Genomic DNA, 17,252 nt, shown 5'->3' on the forward strand with positions numbered 1-17,252 from the left:
TACATGTAAATCATTTCTGCAAGTTGTTCAGCAAGAAATTGCTGAACCACTATATATATATATATATATATATATATATATATATATATATATATATATATATATATAGTGGTTCTGCAATTATGAAAAGTTCCTGGACTTATTTAATTAAGTCTTAACATCATCTCCTTCAAAATAGTCACCTTGTGCAGCAATACACCTGTCCCAGTGTTCCTACCACTTTTTGAATCCAGCCTGGAAATTGTTTTCTGTAAGTCAAGGATCTTCTGTGGGTCGCTCTGTATCTCAACAATGTTTTTAAAATGGTGACCTTTGAGCTGCATTTTCTTCTTAGTCAAAGAGAAAGGATTTGGGATAGTCACGGAAGAGCTGAAGCAGTATATCATAGCAAAAGCAGGTAGGATATTTAAGAAGGTTCTTGGCATCTAAGGTTACTTGTTTTTGTCTGATGTTAGTAACATTTTTCAACAGTTCAATCTGTTGTGAGTAAATTAAATATAATAATGATAATAATAATAATAATAATAATAATAATAATAATAATAACAATCTTTTCTACTATAGGCACAAGGCCTGAAATTTTGTGGGGAGGGGATCATCAACCCCAATGCTTGTCTGGTACTCTTTTCATCAACCCTAAAAGGATGAAAAACAAAGTCGACCTTGGCAAAATTTGAACTCAGAACATAAGGATGGATGAAATGCCACTAAATGTTTTACTTGGTGTGCTAACAATTCTGCCAGTTCATCGTTTTAATAATAATAATAATAATAATGATAATAACAATCCTTTCTATTACAGGCACAAGGCCTGAAATTTTGTAGGAGGGAACTAGTCAATTACATCAACTCTAGTGTTTGACTGATGCTTCATTTATGGACAAAATGCCACTTAGCATTTTGCCTGGCATGCTGATTGTTCTGCCAACTCGCTACCTTAATAATAATAATAATGATAATCCTTTCAAGGCCTGAAATTTTGGGGGAGAGGACAAGTTGATTACATAAACCCCAATGTTTCACTGGTGCTTAATAATGATTAGTAATTTTGAAAATTGGCCTCCAGTTTTTGTGGGAAGGAGAATTTTGTCACTTAGATTAAACTTGATTGCTACCCTGGTAAGATGAATGACAAATTTGCCTTGGATGAGATCTAACTTCATAACTAAACATTGCAAGACAGTTACTCCAGTACTCAACAGTATCTGTTACTGAACTATCTTAATGATGTCTAACATAGGCTTAAGACCATGCAATTGTGGGGAAGGTATAGGTCACTATGTCTGTGAATATTGATAGATACTTAGTTTATTCACTCTAGAATGATAAAAAAAAAGTTTACTTTGGTAGGATTTGAAATCAGAACTTAGAGATAGAACTAAAGACATTTCCTTCAGTTCTACTACTGGCACTCACCATGTTAATAACAATATTACAAAGAAAATTCTCCAGCATTTTCCCCTTTTCATTTTAATATCTAAAGTTGTCATCACTTCATCTTATTTTCAGTATCTGTGCTTGCATCTGAAGTATTTCTTCATCTAACTATTCTTTACATTGGAAGAAATTGCTGGAACATTCTGTGGAGCTTATTGATTGATGTATTTGTATGAATGTCCATCCTACTTTTATCTTTAGATTGCTATTATTCTATGAAGAAAGGAACTTGGTACCCCTTCCACCTTCACTTCATTACATTGTCTATGATCTGTTTCATTTATTCATTCTTAATCTGGCTACTGTGAGCCCATAAACCACTTGTCAGTTTAATATTAGCTTAGAACTGAGGGACTACATGTTGAGTGACCAGATTGGGTGTTGATAAATGAAGTACCAGTTGAGTACTGGAGTTGATGTAATTGACTATCCCCAAAATTTCAGGCCTTGTGCCTATAATAGAAAAGATTGGGTGTTGGAATACTTGTTGAAGTGTCTATGTTTTTATTTTGTTTCAATGGTTATGAAACAATGTTTCTAGTTAAGAGTTCCATCTTCTCTGTCTTCTTATCCTTAAATAGATATGATTGGTTGGAAAAAAAACACAGAGAACCCGTTTGTACAAGTGTTGGCTGAAAAGTTCATAGACATACTCTCATGGGATGTAACCAAATGAGGTTTATTTTTCAATATAGCCTCCCCTTGCAGTCCACACACTTTTTCTGTGTTGCAGTGTTTGGATTCCATGGGTAAAGAAGCTTTCATCCTGTTGGTCAAAAACATTCATCAACAGCAGATGTCATCATCACTGCAATACTGGTTCCCAGCCAAGTGTTTTTTTCATGTTTGGGGACAGATGATAGTCAGATGGGGCCAAATTAGGAGAATAGGAAGGGTGATCAACCAGTTCAAAACCACAATCACACATTTTAGCCATTGAAACCAAGGACTTGTGTACTGGAATATTGTCCTAATGAAACAAGACCCTTTTCATCAGTTTTCCTGGGTGTTTAATCTTGATAGATTTCTGTAACTACTTCAGGAAGTTGGCATAGTGCTTTCAGCTGAAGGTGTGGCCCTTTGTAAGATCTTTGCCTTTTCCATCCCAAAACCTGAGGCCATCACCTTCTCTGCAGATGAAACAACCTTGGCATTCTTTGGAGCAAGTAAGGAGGGTGTTTCTAGTGATGGATTGTCTCTTTGTCTCTGATTCAAAATGAAGAAGCCAACACTCATGTTGGGTTAGGAAATGTTCAGGGAAACCAGCTGGATCTGCCTCAAACAATATCAAATTTTCCTGTGATGTGATCAGCCTGGTGTGCTTTTGATCTAGTGTCAGAAGATGTGGCAGCCACCAAGCAGAATCCTTTGTCATGTCAAGTTCATTATGCAGAATATTCTCAACTCTCTTACAGGATATGCTAATAAAATAGCATTGGCTATTTGATTTATAGTTAATCACCTGTCATCAATCACCATGTGGTGAACACAATAAATGTTTCCCTTAGTGGTGGCAGTGTCAGAGGACATCCAGATCTTGAGTCATCTTCAAGACTCTCCGTTCCCCTCCTAAATTCAGCTTCCCACTTTTACACTGTTCATATAGCTGGAGCATCTTCCCCTAATGTTGCAACCATGTCAGCATGAATGTCCTTGAGTGTTAAACCTTTTTTTCTGTAGGTACTTGATAACACCATTATACCAAATTCATATATATATATATATATATAGTTTTAGGGAAAAGAACCAAAGTTCATGAACTCATTGAGGAAAATCCACTGTCACATAGAAAAATTAATAAGTAAAAGCACAATAAATAAGTATAATATAATACAAAGTAAATATCATAAGATAATGATAATAAAACGACTACACGTGTTTCATAACCAATTTTCAAATAGAAAGAAAATTTAAATCAATTAAAACTATCGAAAATCAATTCTATTCAAAAACATAGCTAATCTTCAGGTCAAAATACAACAATAATAATAATAAAAGAATGTATATATCAACCAACAATAAACAACAAATGAATGTATATAAAATACTTATATTAAGATAGAAAAATATTATTAAAAATATCAAAATTATAAACATTCCATAATCAACCCTACATCCATTATAATACAAGCTAACAGGAATATTATATGCAAAAACCAACTGTAACGAATTTTTCGTTTAAAATACAATTTGAACGAAGTTTTAGTTTAAAATAATAAAGATAGAAGTAGCACATATCTAAACGATGCAATAGTTTAAACTAGAAGATTTTAGACTAAAACATTTATTTAAAAGAAGTCTCATGAAAATATTGCGTAAAGAAAAGGAATAGAGTAAATAGATATAAAAATATGAATGAAAATTTTATTATAAATGAAAGATTAAACTTTATATAACTTAAGTCATAATAAAACAATTAACGATATTGTATAATCAAAGAAATTAAATAAAAAGACTAGTTATTTATCCCATAAAATAAAAAGAAATATTAAACAGTATTAATGGAGAAAATTCAACCTTAATCTAATCGAAGTCTTAGTTTAGGCTAAGATGATACACTTACTACTAATTAACTTAGTGTTAAAAAGGTATCAACTAAAATTATCATTAAAAATCAATTGAATTATATAAAAATACATATTTTTTTCAAACAATGATATAAAGTCATTTAACAAAGTTAAAAACGATACTTCAGCAGCGTAGCGATAAGTATTGATTGTGGAATGTTTATAATTTTGATATTTTTAATAATATTTTTTTATCTCAATATAATAAGTATTTTATATACATTCATTTGTTATTTATTGTTGGTTGATATATACATTCTTTTATTATTATTATTGTTGCATTTTGACCTGAAGATTAGCTATATTTTTTAATAGAATTGATTTTCGATAGTTTTAATTGATTTAAATTTTCTTTCTATTTGAAAATTGGTTATGAAACACGTGTAGTCGTTTTATTATCATTATCTTACGATATTTACTTTGTATTATATCATACTTATTTATTGTGCTTTTACTTATTAATTTTTCTGTGACAGTGGATTTTCATCGATGAATTTATGAACCTTGGTTCTTTTACCTAAAACTATATATATATATATTTTATACTGTTAAACTTAATTTAATTTTAATTTTTAATAAATTCAATTTAATTGAGTTTTTACCTGTAAATTTGGATTTTTATCCCTAATATTATTATTATTTTATATATATATATATATATATATATATATATATATATATATATATATATATATATATATATATATACAATGGGCTTCTTTCAGTTTCCATCTACCACATCCACTCACAAGGCTTTGGTCAACTCCAAGCTATAGTAGAAGACACTTACCCAAGGTGCCACGCAGTGGGACTGAACCTGGAACCATGTGGTTGGGAAGCAAGCTTCTTATTTCTTTATTGCCCACAAGGGGCTAAACATAGAGGGGACAAACAAGGACAGACAAAGGGATTAAGTCGATTACATCGACCCCAGTGCGTAACTGGTACTTAATTTATCGACCCCGAAAGGATGAAAGGCAAAGTTGACCTCAGTGGAATTTGAATTCAGAACGTAACGGCAAACGAAATACCGCTAAGTATTTCGTCCACCGTGCTAACGTTTCTGCCAGCTTCTTACTACACAGCCACACCTGCACTTATATACATATAAAATACAAGTAAGATTCAGTTGAATTAGGTACTTAAATTGAGGCACCACGCTAGTTTGGTATAGTCCACACACTTCAACAATATTATTTGAATATTGAATATCAAGGCTCTGTGTGGGAGTATTTGCATCTAATATTCCTGCCATGTGTGCAGACAATGCAACTCAGCTAAGTGAAGAAATCCACTCTTGGTAATTCAGACATGTACTTTTTATATATTTTTTTATATATAAAGGTACTTTCTATAGTATTTCCGAAATGTAGATTCCAAGTTAGGTGAACAGAATATAAATAACTAACAAAGATGTACAGGTGTCAATTCATTACGGCCATTTCAAGTGGCTTCATTTAATTGATAAATGAAAAACATTACAGCAATTTGAAAGAAACCGTTCTCTTCAGATTAATTTGACAGTCTAAATAAGTATTGGCCACCCCTATCCTTCTTTCTTCCAGTGACCACCCCTTCACCATCAGTCATTCTCTTACTAGCAACTCTGCAACATACCCTTTTATGTAGATATAGTTAGATATATGATTCCAGTACATTGACTGTCTAGTAGATTGTCTGGCTTTAATTGTCAACTAGAATATAGTTGACAACTCCCTATGGATTTAATTCTAAATGGTTGAAGACTACAAGCTACATAAAGTCTTCTAAGTATAAGTATCTACGTCACCACTTAACCCCCGCTATTTCCTCTGCTACTCTCTAAATTATAGTAGGCTTAACACGGTATGTAAACTCATTCTGCCACAGATATAACAATCAGGGGTTGTAAATAATTGATTGGAACCTTTCCAATCAATTATTTTCCTAGCAATCAATTAATTTTAATTGGGATACAAGCCAATCAATTATTGCAATTAATTGTCAATTATTTTGCCAAACATAAAAACACCATATATTTTGTTAGCTTTGATTTAGATAAGAGCCAAAATGATAGGAAAAGAAAAGGCATGTCTTATAGTTTAAAAAAACTTTATTATCAGAAAATGTTCAAAGTTCAGTTTTAATGATTTAGAATAGGGAACAAACAACATGTATACTCTACATTGTACTGAAGTTGAAAAACAAATAAATTGAAGGTCTTTAATTGAAAGAGTTTCTCAAACAAGTAGCACAATTAATATGTTCTAATATAGCAAAAGGTCATGAACGATTGCAGATTTCTGAAGCTAGTTCTTCATCCCAGAAAGTGTGATTGATTTTTAGAAATAATTGCATATCTAAATTCATTGGTGTTAAGTATTGCCAAAAATCATTAAATGCGTAACTTGCTGAGCTGAAGAAATGTTCCAAGATGTTGGACATTGGTAACAGAAATCTACAGTTCAGATATTGCTGAGGTGAAATTTTATCTTTTTGTGTTTTTCAGACAAATTGAAGCAAAATCATCATCTTCTACAGGTAAATCAGCATATTGTGATGTGTCTGTCACCACTTTAAGCTGATGTAGAGCAGCCACTTCATCTGCAGTTAGCTCTGTTTCTGCATGTTGTAAAATTTTCTCAACTCATCATCATCATCATCATCATTGTTTAATGTCTGTTTTCCATGCTGGCATGGGTTGGACAGTTTGATTGAAGTCTGCACCATGCTGGCATAGGTTGGACCATGCTGGCATGGGTTGGACAGTTTGATTGAGGTCTGCACCAGATTCCAATCTGAGCTGGCGTTGTTTCTAAAGCTGGATGCCCTTCCTAATGCCAATCACTCTGAGTGTGTAGTGGGTGCTTTTTACTTGCCACCGGCACTGGAGCCAGTTAGGGAGTACTGGCATCGGCCACGTTTGGATGGTGCTTTTTATGTGCTACCAGCATGGGAGCCAGTCAGGCAGACCAGGTATCAACCATGTTCGGATGGTCCTTTTTATGTGCCACCGGCACAGGAGCTAGTCAGCAAACATTGGTTTTACTTGACTCAACAGGTCTTCTCAAGCATATCATAATGCCTGATGCATCAAGGGTACTCTTAAATGGGCCGGACATGCAACACTGGCATTGACCATGGCTGTGATCTCACTTTAGTTGCTGGATCTCCAAAGGTCTGAGTCTCCTGTCATTGTCTCTGTGAGGCCCAATGTTCACCATCTCATCCCATGTTTTCCTGGGTCTACCTCTTCCACAGGTTCCTTCCACAATTAGGGTGTGGCACTTCCTTACACAGCTGTCCTCATCCATATGTAACACATGACCATACCAGTGCAGTTGTCTCTCTTGCACACCACATTTGATGCTTCTTATTTCCAACTTTTCTCTCAGGGCATTTACACTCTGTCGTGTATGCACATTGACATTACACATCCAGCGGATCATACTAGCTTCATTTCTCAACTTCTCTTTCAAACTTTGGGCTGTACACAATGGCTGCTGATGAAAGCAAATATTTTTAAAACTCCTTGTAAGGATACAATACGAGAATTTCATCAAAAAGAATTCAAGCTTCTCCCAAATTTATTTCCGTTCCTTGCAAGGCGACTGTTACTGAGCATAACTTTCCTAAATTGTCTGCAGATGATTATTATCACATGGAGTCAACAGATAATCAACCAACTTTGGATCGCCTTGAAAAGAGTCTAAAAACGGCTTGAGTAAGATGTACCACTCAATCATGTCATAAGTACAGGATCAACGGGCTTTGTTTTTTTGTATAGGTTGCAAAGACCTTTTTTCCCGAAGTTTACCTGCAAGTTTTAATGATTTTAGCTTGCCCATCAACATATTAATTTTATCAAACAGAACTTCCTGCTTGTCGAGATAATCAGAAACAGCTAGATTGAATTTATGAGAGGCACATCCAATCAATGTTATTCTACACAAATTTGCTATAGATTTGTTCACTTCAGTATTATTTCCAATAATAGTTACAACATTTTCTAAATTTTTGTTATAGACACTTAACACATACTCTGTAAATTCGACAAAATCAGAAGCATTGAATGATGTTTCACTTACTATTGGCAAAAATGCTAGCAAAACAGTACAATAGCCATTTTGATAATTGCACAAATAAGATGCAAAAAGTCCAATGAAATGCATTGAACCTTTAACCCAACTGTCGATTACCAAGGAAAATTTACTTGGAAGTTCATCAAATATTTACTTTTCCACTTCTTGAGTAAGTTTCTCCATGTTTAAGGTCACATTTTATCATACTTCCCAAATTTGTGTACTTACAAGTCAGTGGGTCATCAGTAAAGGAAAATGGTTTTAAACTAATACATACCCACTCAATCCAACCATAAACGGTTGTCCAGTTGCTTGTGTAGTAGAATATTTTGGATGTTGGTTTTTTATATGATTCATAAGATTTGTCCATTCAGTTCCTTTTTTCTGAGTCAACTTTTTTCCACACTTACATTTCCATACATGTTCACTGTTTGTTAGGTTAAAATATTTTCTGATGATTTGCTCATTTTCACACGGCATGTGTTAGTTTAAAATAAAAGATATTTTGCCACAGTTTATAATAGAAGATATTTCGCCACTCCACTGATGAAAGTTTGATTCAGTTAATATGCTGGAGCGGAATTCAAGATGCAACCACGTTGCAGGCAAAGTTACAATTTAATGGCTTGAAGACAAAATGTGTGAATCATTCTCAGCAGTCAGAACCAAAAATCACTCGACAGCGATTATTTGACAACATACACAATAGTTAATTCCTAAGCATGACAGAATGTACAAATCATTCTCAGCATTCAGAACAAAGCATCAACACAACACCTCAAATAATAATAGAATGCTATATTTGCCAATTGAATGCCAAATGAAGTATGTGCCATTCAAAAAACTTTTGCTGGCAATGTTGCAATTAACTGTAATTAATTGATATGATAGCAATCAATTATTTAATCGGCAGTACGACTCCAATCAATTAATTCAACCAATATACTGCAATTAATTTTCCATCAATTAATCTTTTATAACCCCTGATAATAACAGGAAATAATATAAATATTTTGGTTTCCATTTTGTTGTAAATTTGTTTTTAAAAAATGGTTCATCCTTTATGTTTGATGCCTATACAGTCATCCGAAGAGAGTGGTTTCTTTCAAATTGATGTAATGTTCTTATTAATCAATTAAATGGAACTGCTTGATACGGCCGTAAGGAATTGATACCTGTACATCTTTGTTACTTATTTATATATAATGTGTGTGTGTGTGTGTATATATATATATATATATATATATATATATACAGGGTGGGGAAGCAAAATTTACAATGAACGTTAAGTTGTTTTTTTCTCAGCAGACATTAAGTCAATTGTTTTGAAACCTAGCATATATTGATGTCAGAATCATACCTGACACTATTATCCTTACCTTTTCAGAAACTTTTGCCCATGTGAGTAATCAGGAAGGCAAATGTCAAAGAGTGTGTGATTTGCTGAATACACTCGTCACACCAAAGGAGATTTCAAGAATAGTTGGAGTGTCCATAAAGACTGTTTATAATGTAAAGAATAGAATGGTTATGACCAAAACTATTATGAGGAAGTCTGGAAGTGGAGGAATCAACAAAAAACATACCAAAGCTTTTATTAAAGCTCTCAAATCCAAAATCCTAAAGGATCCAACCAAATCCATGAAAAAAATGGCAATTGAACTTGAGGTAGACAACAAGACCATTAGAAATGCAGTAAAATATGATTTGTGGTTAAAATCTTACACAAGAACACCAAAATACTTGTTGACAACAGCTATGAAAGAAAAGAGATTGGAAAGGTGCAAGAAAATTATTACATGGTTCAAGAAAAAGTCCTCCATTGTTGATGCTGTTCTGAACTGCAGAAATGACAGATTTATCGCAAAATCAACAGCTGAGGTTAAGGGGACATTCAAAACAAAACATCCTGCTCAAGTTATGGCTTTTGGTGTTGTGGTTTCTGATGGAAAGAAAATGCCTATAAAATTCTACAAAGCTGATGAAAAGATCACTGTTAATACTACTACAAGACTCTGAGATACCAGGTATTGCCATGGCTTAAAGCAAACTACCCAGATTGTAATTATGTATGGACACAGGATGGTGCTCCAGCCCACACAGCTAGAAAAATACAAGATTTCTGCAAATCCAACTTTAGCAATTTTTTGGAATCATGTTTATGGCCGCCTTCTAATCCAGATCTAAACCCTCTGGATTATGCTATTTGGGGCGTTTTAGAACATGCTACCAATAAAACATCACACAGCAATGTCGACTCTCTTAAAAATACTATTAAAGAAGAATGGGAGAAGTTGTCTCCCGAATATTTGAGGAACACTTGTGCAAGTTTCAGGAAGCGTGTGAAGGCAGTTATTGAGAAAGAAGGAGGACACATAAAATAAAAACATTTTCTATGATGTAAATTTTCTTGTGGCAAATAAATTCTCATGACTAAATTCTCATAAACTAATTGGTCATACACTGTCTTTCAATTCCTGCCTCAAAATATTGTAAATTTTGCTTCCCCACCCTATATATATATATATCCTGTCTTAGAAAGAACTTTTCCCCCACCACCTCCTCTTCCGGTCTTTTCATACTGTAACCTCGTGGGCATCGGTACCATTTTCCTCTTTCTCCGTTCTTCCATTCTCCGAACTTTCCATCTTTCCGACGAAGGGCTACGCCCGAAACGTCATACACTCTCTCTTTCCTTTCCTGAGCGTCCAATAATACTATCCATATCACGTCCTCACTTTGTTGTTTTTTTTTTATTTTGTTATTGTTTTTTTTAACTATATATATATATATATATATATATATATATATATATATATGTATATATAAAGTTTTTTTAATGGTAATGCTTTTTGTGTGTATGTATTTGTAAATGATTTCCAAAATATAATTGCACTTCATTTTTGAATCTTTGATGAAGTTATAGGGTGATACAGAAGCACTCAACTATGAATGCAATGCATTTTATTGGTAGAAATGGGTGTAAACTAATGAAGTTCATGATATAATTGCTTATTCCTTTGTCATTTTTATTTCTTATATATATGAACACAAATACACATATGCATATACTATCATGCACACCCTCTCATAAAATACTTACTTGTTCTCATAGATATACATAAATTCCTTGTGTCTGAAGTCAAACTAAATTGATAATTGCAAGAAAGTGCATACACATGCCCTGTAAATACTTGCTTAAGGGTGAAAGTAAATTGATGACATGACCTTTGTTGGGTAGCTTAGTTTTGTGTTATACAGAAACTGTGCAACCCCACTAAAAGAGTGATTTAGTTGATTTCAGTTGACCCTTCTACATGCCTGGCATTTATCTTATTAATATTAGATATATGTAAAGCAAAAGGACCCTTAGTGTGTTTTAAATTTAGATGATAGGGAAATGAAAATAATACTTTAGGGCAATCAATCCAGTGCTCTGTTGTTTCTGCCATCTTCATGGACCCTTAGTGTGTTTTAAATTTAGATGATAGGGAAATGAAAATAATACTTTAGGGCAATCAATCCAGAGCTCTATTGTTTCAGCCATCTTCATGGTGAAGATAACTCTTTCAACTATAAGTACAATGCCTGAAATTTGGGTTGGGTGTGAGTCTAGTTGATTACATTAACCTTCCCCAATACTCCGCTTATTTTATCAACCTGAAAGAATGAAAGGTAAAATTGACATCAGTGGTATTTGAACTCTGACTGTAAAGCTGGAAGAAATACTGCTTAGCATTTTTTCTGGCATGTTAACAATTCAACCAGCCGGCTACCTTTTGTTATGATGATGATGGTGGTGGTGGTGGTGGTGATGATCCTTTCTTTATTTGCCACAAGGTCCCGTACATATAATGTTAAAAAATGTGTTAAGAAAGGTTACAGAACATGTGGGAATGTACATGTAACAATTTATGGTGCATATTAAGGTAAACATTATGTTGCAAATAATTATTCTATTTAATCAAAGTCAAATTTGTTGTACAGTGAGGGCTTTTTTGGCAGCCTGAGATGGGATTTGAACCAACTCATATCATTATTATCTAACAATTAGCCAAACATTTACCACCTTTCCCTCCCAAATTGCTAACCCTTATAAATAAATGAATAAATAACAATGAAACCACTAAGTTCTTCCTTCATTTGAAGCTGCCAAAAAGCCTTCAATGGCCTAATGTCACACAAAGACTGAATACATATGTATATTTATTTATTCATAATCCATGCTGTATTAGTGCTCTAGCAGTGTGTGTGTGTGTGTGTGTGTTCATGCTTGTCTGTGTAATTATATACATTTGCATATACATAGGAAGAGCAGAACACATGACAGAGCAGAACACATGACCTTTGCAAGCACTCTAAGATTTGTGAGACCAATGCTGTCAATAGTAAGTTTTGACTTTTGTAGGATGATGTATGCAGGAAAAACATGTTTGAGGAGGATATAATTGAAGTAGGGCTGAAGCTCTGGGGAAACTGGTTTTGGGACAAGTATTTAGTACAGCATCTGAGTGAATGGTGTTTGAGACTCTTTAAGGATGATGAAGGGAGGGTACATGGCAGTACAAAGTGTTTGTTTTATTGTTTTTCTATGTGAAAGCATTAAAGTCAGCAATATATACTTGCATGTATGCACACACATTTGTGTGTGTGTGTGAGTGTGCTCACTAAATGTAATTGAACTAAGAGTACCAGTAATATTACAAACACAACCATGACCATTTGAAAGTTACTGTATGTTTAATAATGATTTTAAGAAGTCAACAGACTGCTTTCATGTATTGCTAAGTGGTGTGTTTATATATCAACATAGATAAGTATGCCTCTGTGATACATGTGTGTGTGTTATATATTATGTCCAAGTTAGTTGTTCTGTATGATACAGTGTGTATAGGTATGATTGTGTGTGATAGTGGGGAAGTTACACATAATATACATTTAATATAAGAATGTCTGTGTTCAGATAAATGTGTATATATTGTTTCTTTGTTTTGGAAACAGTATGTGTTTATGTTTAAATATGTGTATTTGTGGCAGTGTGTGTGTGTGTGTGTGTGTGAATCTATATTTATATGACTATGAAAGTATTTATCTGTCTATCCTTGCTCTCTCTCTCTCTCTCTCTCTCTATATATATATATATGTGTGTGTGTGTGTGTGTGTAAAAGCACCTAAGATCTATGTGTCTGTTTGATTGCTTGTGTATATGTATGATAATGTACACAACCACATACTTATTATGTATCAACTTGTGTATGTATAAATGTATATGTAACTGTATATGTGTCTGTATGATAATGCTAGAATATGTTTAGGTCAGTATATGAAGATATCAAGGAGCAAGTGCTAAGAAGAAGAAGAAGGGATGTGAATAGAATGTTGTTAGCCATGTGGTTGGAGATGTGGAGTTGTGATAGTAGTGATGACTGTGGTAATGATGATGTTGGTGTTGGTTGTGGTAATGGTGGTTTTGCTGGTGATGGTGATGGTATTGTTAATGATGGTTAGCAGCAGGTGCCAAACAGAGATGGCTGCACCATCAAGCAGTTGTGTGTGCACTGATCAATATTTCTTGCCATCTGCAACAGCTAGAAACTCTCTGTCTCAATGCACACACGCACTCTCTCTTTCTCTCACACTACTACTATCACAACCAACAACAACAGCGGTATCACTGCTATAACTACTACTACCACTGCTTACTATTACCCTTTGCTGCTACTACCACCATCACCTATTCATTTCAAATTCTATACGTACCTCAATCCACATCCAACTCACCAGCAGCACCACGACAACCATGACTATCACCGCCACCACCCATGATAGCAACACCACTATCAAACCCATTAACAAGACAACTATTGCTTGTACTTTTAACAGCAGCATCATCACCATCAATAATAGCAACACATTAATTAAGCAAAAGAAACTATCTCCGTCTCCACTTTCACAGCTGAACACTGAATCTTCACATGTATGTCTAATCAGAGAGCTGAGATTGAACAGAAAAGAAAGCAGCTATGAGTTTTTTTCTTGCCAGTGAACTGTCGTTGGTCAAGATGGTGATGCAGGCAGCCTGGTTATGATGGCTGGGTGGTTAATTTGTTGGTTGGTTTGGCTCATTGCTGTTTTATTGTTCAGTTGTGAAACAAATGATAATAGAAAGTTGTTAGAAAAATGCTAAGAAATGTGACAGACTCTTTATACAGACATACATAGGCATGTATGCGTATGCATACACGATCTGTCACATTTTTCTTGTTTTCCGAACTCTGTGTGTGTGTGTGTGTGTGAGTGTGTGTGTGTGTGTGTGTGTGTGTGTAATATCATCATTGACATCCTCATTGTTTTAACATTCATTTTTCCATACTGAAGTTGGATGCACTTCCTGTTGTCAACCCTCACATCTTTACAAGCACACACACACATACACACACACACACACACACACACACACACACACACAAACACACACGTGTGTGTTTGTTTCTTTGTTGTGACATAACATGCTTGTGAACAGGTGAAGGCTGGCAATATATATATATATATATATATATATATATATATATATATATATATATATATATACTTTATTTAAAAGCAGCAGAAATATAACAAAAAAACCGTTACTCTGAGTTTCACGTTCCCGTTCATCGGACAGTTTAACAAAACTGTCCGATGAACGGGAACGTGAAACTCAGAGTAACGGTTTTTTTGTTATATTTCTGCTGCTTTTAAATAAAGCATATTAGTCTACCTCTGGTATTTGAGTACTCTTTTTTCCACCTTGTTGCACATTTCATGTGCTTACTCCGGTATATATATATATATATATATATATATATATATATATATATATATATATATATATATATGTATATATATGTTCAGTTTTGGTTTACCAAATTCACTCACAAGGTTATAGTAGAAGAAATGTGGCCAAATTTCCACACAGTGGGATTGAATCCAAAACCATGTGGTTGGGAAGTGAACTTCTTAGCAATACAGCCATGCCTATACCAGTATGTATGTGTATGTGAGTGAGTGTATAAGTGGGATAAAAGGAAGGTTAACAGAGAAAGTAGTGTTTGTATGTGGAAGATTCAGAGGAGCTATAAAGTATACAGATTCATGAGAAATTGATATCCACAAATGCTCCAAAGGCTCTCTAGGGGTAGTGGATAATTTTTGTTACCTAGGCGACTTAATTAACAGTGAAGGAGGATATACCAAGTGTGTAATTGCTAGAATAAGAAGACAATGGAGAAAATTCAAAAACTTCTGTTGGTAACCAAGGATCTCTCTTTCTTTCTCTCTCTCTCTCTCTCTGAGTGAAAGGAAGATTGTATGATGCATGTATATGAACAGCGATTTTACATGGTAGTGAGATGTGGACCCTGAATGCAGAGGACATGCAAAAGTTAGAGTGGAATGAGGCTAGTATGCTTCACCAGATGTGCAGGGTTAGTGTACATGTGTGGCAGAGTGCTAGTGTATTGAGAGAAAAGTTAGACATAAAAGGAATGAGAAGCAATGGGCAAGAGAGAAGACTGTGCTGGTTTGGTCATGTGTTGTGTATGGATGAGGACAGTTGCATAAAGAAATGCTGATCATTTGAGATGGATGGGACTTGTGAAAAAGGGAGACCTAGAAAGACATGGAACAAAATATTGAAGGTGATCTCAAGCTCTGTATCACTTCACTTATTTCTACCCCTCCCCCACAATGTACCAGAGGGCATGTCCTAGTACATCTTCACCACCGTCTCTCTCACTGTCACTCACCTGCTCTCTGTATCTTACTCTCTAACTCACCCTCCTTTCTTTTCGAACTGGGGTATCCATGTATCTACTCTACAGCAAGATGTCTTTCTCTGTCCCTCTATACTTCTAAAAAATTTTCAGCTGATACAATACTACTAGCCCCCCCCCAGTTGAGGGAGTTTTGTCTAGCAAGGTAGTTGGTGACCTTGTTGGTGATGGTGCCATGTAAAAAGTACCCAGTACGCTCTGTAAAGTGGTTGGCATCTGGAATGGTATCAAGCTGTAGAAACCATGCCAGAATAGACAATGGAGCCTGGTGCAGTTCTCAACCTTGACTGCTCCTGTCAAATTGTCCAGTCAATGCCAGAATGGAAAACAGATGTTAAATGATGATGATGATGATGATGATATATATATATATATATATATAAACCAGGATGTGTTGCATTTCGTTACTTAATAAGTAAAAAATGTATAGTAAATGCACAAATGAAATACAGACACATATAGCAAGTTAAAAAACGAACAATAAATGCACAGATAAATGGAAAAACATATTAAGTGCACAAATGAATGGAAAGCAGACACAGAAGGTCCCTAAATACCTCATCAGCTATCATCCAAAGGGTATTACAGTTTTGCACCATTAATGATAAGACTATGATGCTTCCCAGCTGGTGGTATCTACAAGGGTTGTGGAGAATATTGGACTGAGAACAAACAAACTATATGTATATGTATTACAGGCGATACAGAAGTAGATATACGAAAGTGAATAAATGTAATTCAAGACAGTGGATGAAGATAAAATAAATAAGAAATGAACAGAATACAGTCCTAGGGCTAGATAAAAACAAATCATGGGTAACATTTAGTGGGGAATCCTAAAGGATTAGAAACAGGACAGACAAGTACCAGTGAGGACTAGAGAATTTAGGAGTAATGCGACTAATGTAAAAAAGAGAGAGAAAGAAAAAAAAGGCTAGCCACAAGTCATGTGTCAGCAGCAGACAGAAGAGACGCAGAGCAGAGCAGAGGAGAAAGAGAGAGTGAGAGAGAGAGAGAGAGAGAGAAAGGAGAAAGAAGAAAGGCTAGAAATAGTCGCGTGGATATACATACATACACACACATACACATATATAGGATATATATATATGCACAATTGTGTATATATATGTATACATATATGCTTCTATGCATTGTATGCCTGTAGGGGTGTGTGTGTGTGTGGATATATATATATATATATATATATATATATATATATATGTTAATTCACCCTTTTTGCTATATGTAACCTAGTATAACCTGTTGCATGGTAAGATTGTTGGCAACTAAACCAGCAACCCTATCAAGCTTCTTGCTTGGTAAGAAGGGTGGTTTTTGTTGGACACTTTGTAGGACAAAAAAGGAAGATTAAA

General features: G+C 34.5%; 1 protein-coding gene across 3 annotated transcripts in view; it reads left to right on the forward strand.

The window, feature by feature from the left end:
- Positions 1 to 17,252, forward strand: part of LOC106873931 (chondroitin sulfate proteoglycan 4) — a 218,893-nt gene that overhangs the window by 116,212 nt on the left and 85,429 nt on the right. The gene's annotated exons all lie outside the window — the stretch shown is intronic.

This window comes from Octopus bimaculoides, chromosome 3, assembly GCF_046866305.1.
Source record: "Octopus bimaculoides isolate indiv1 chromosome 3, ASM4686630v1, whole genome shotgun sequence".
Taxonomy (NCBI): Eukaryota; Metazoa; Mollusca; class Cephalopoda; order Octopoda; family Octopodidae; genus Octopus; species Octopus bimaculoides.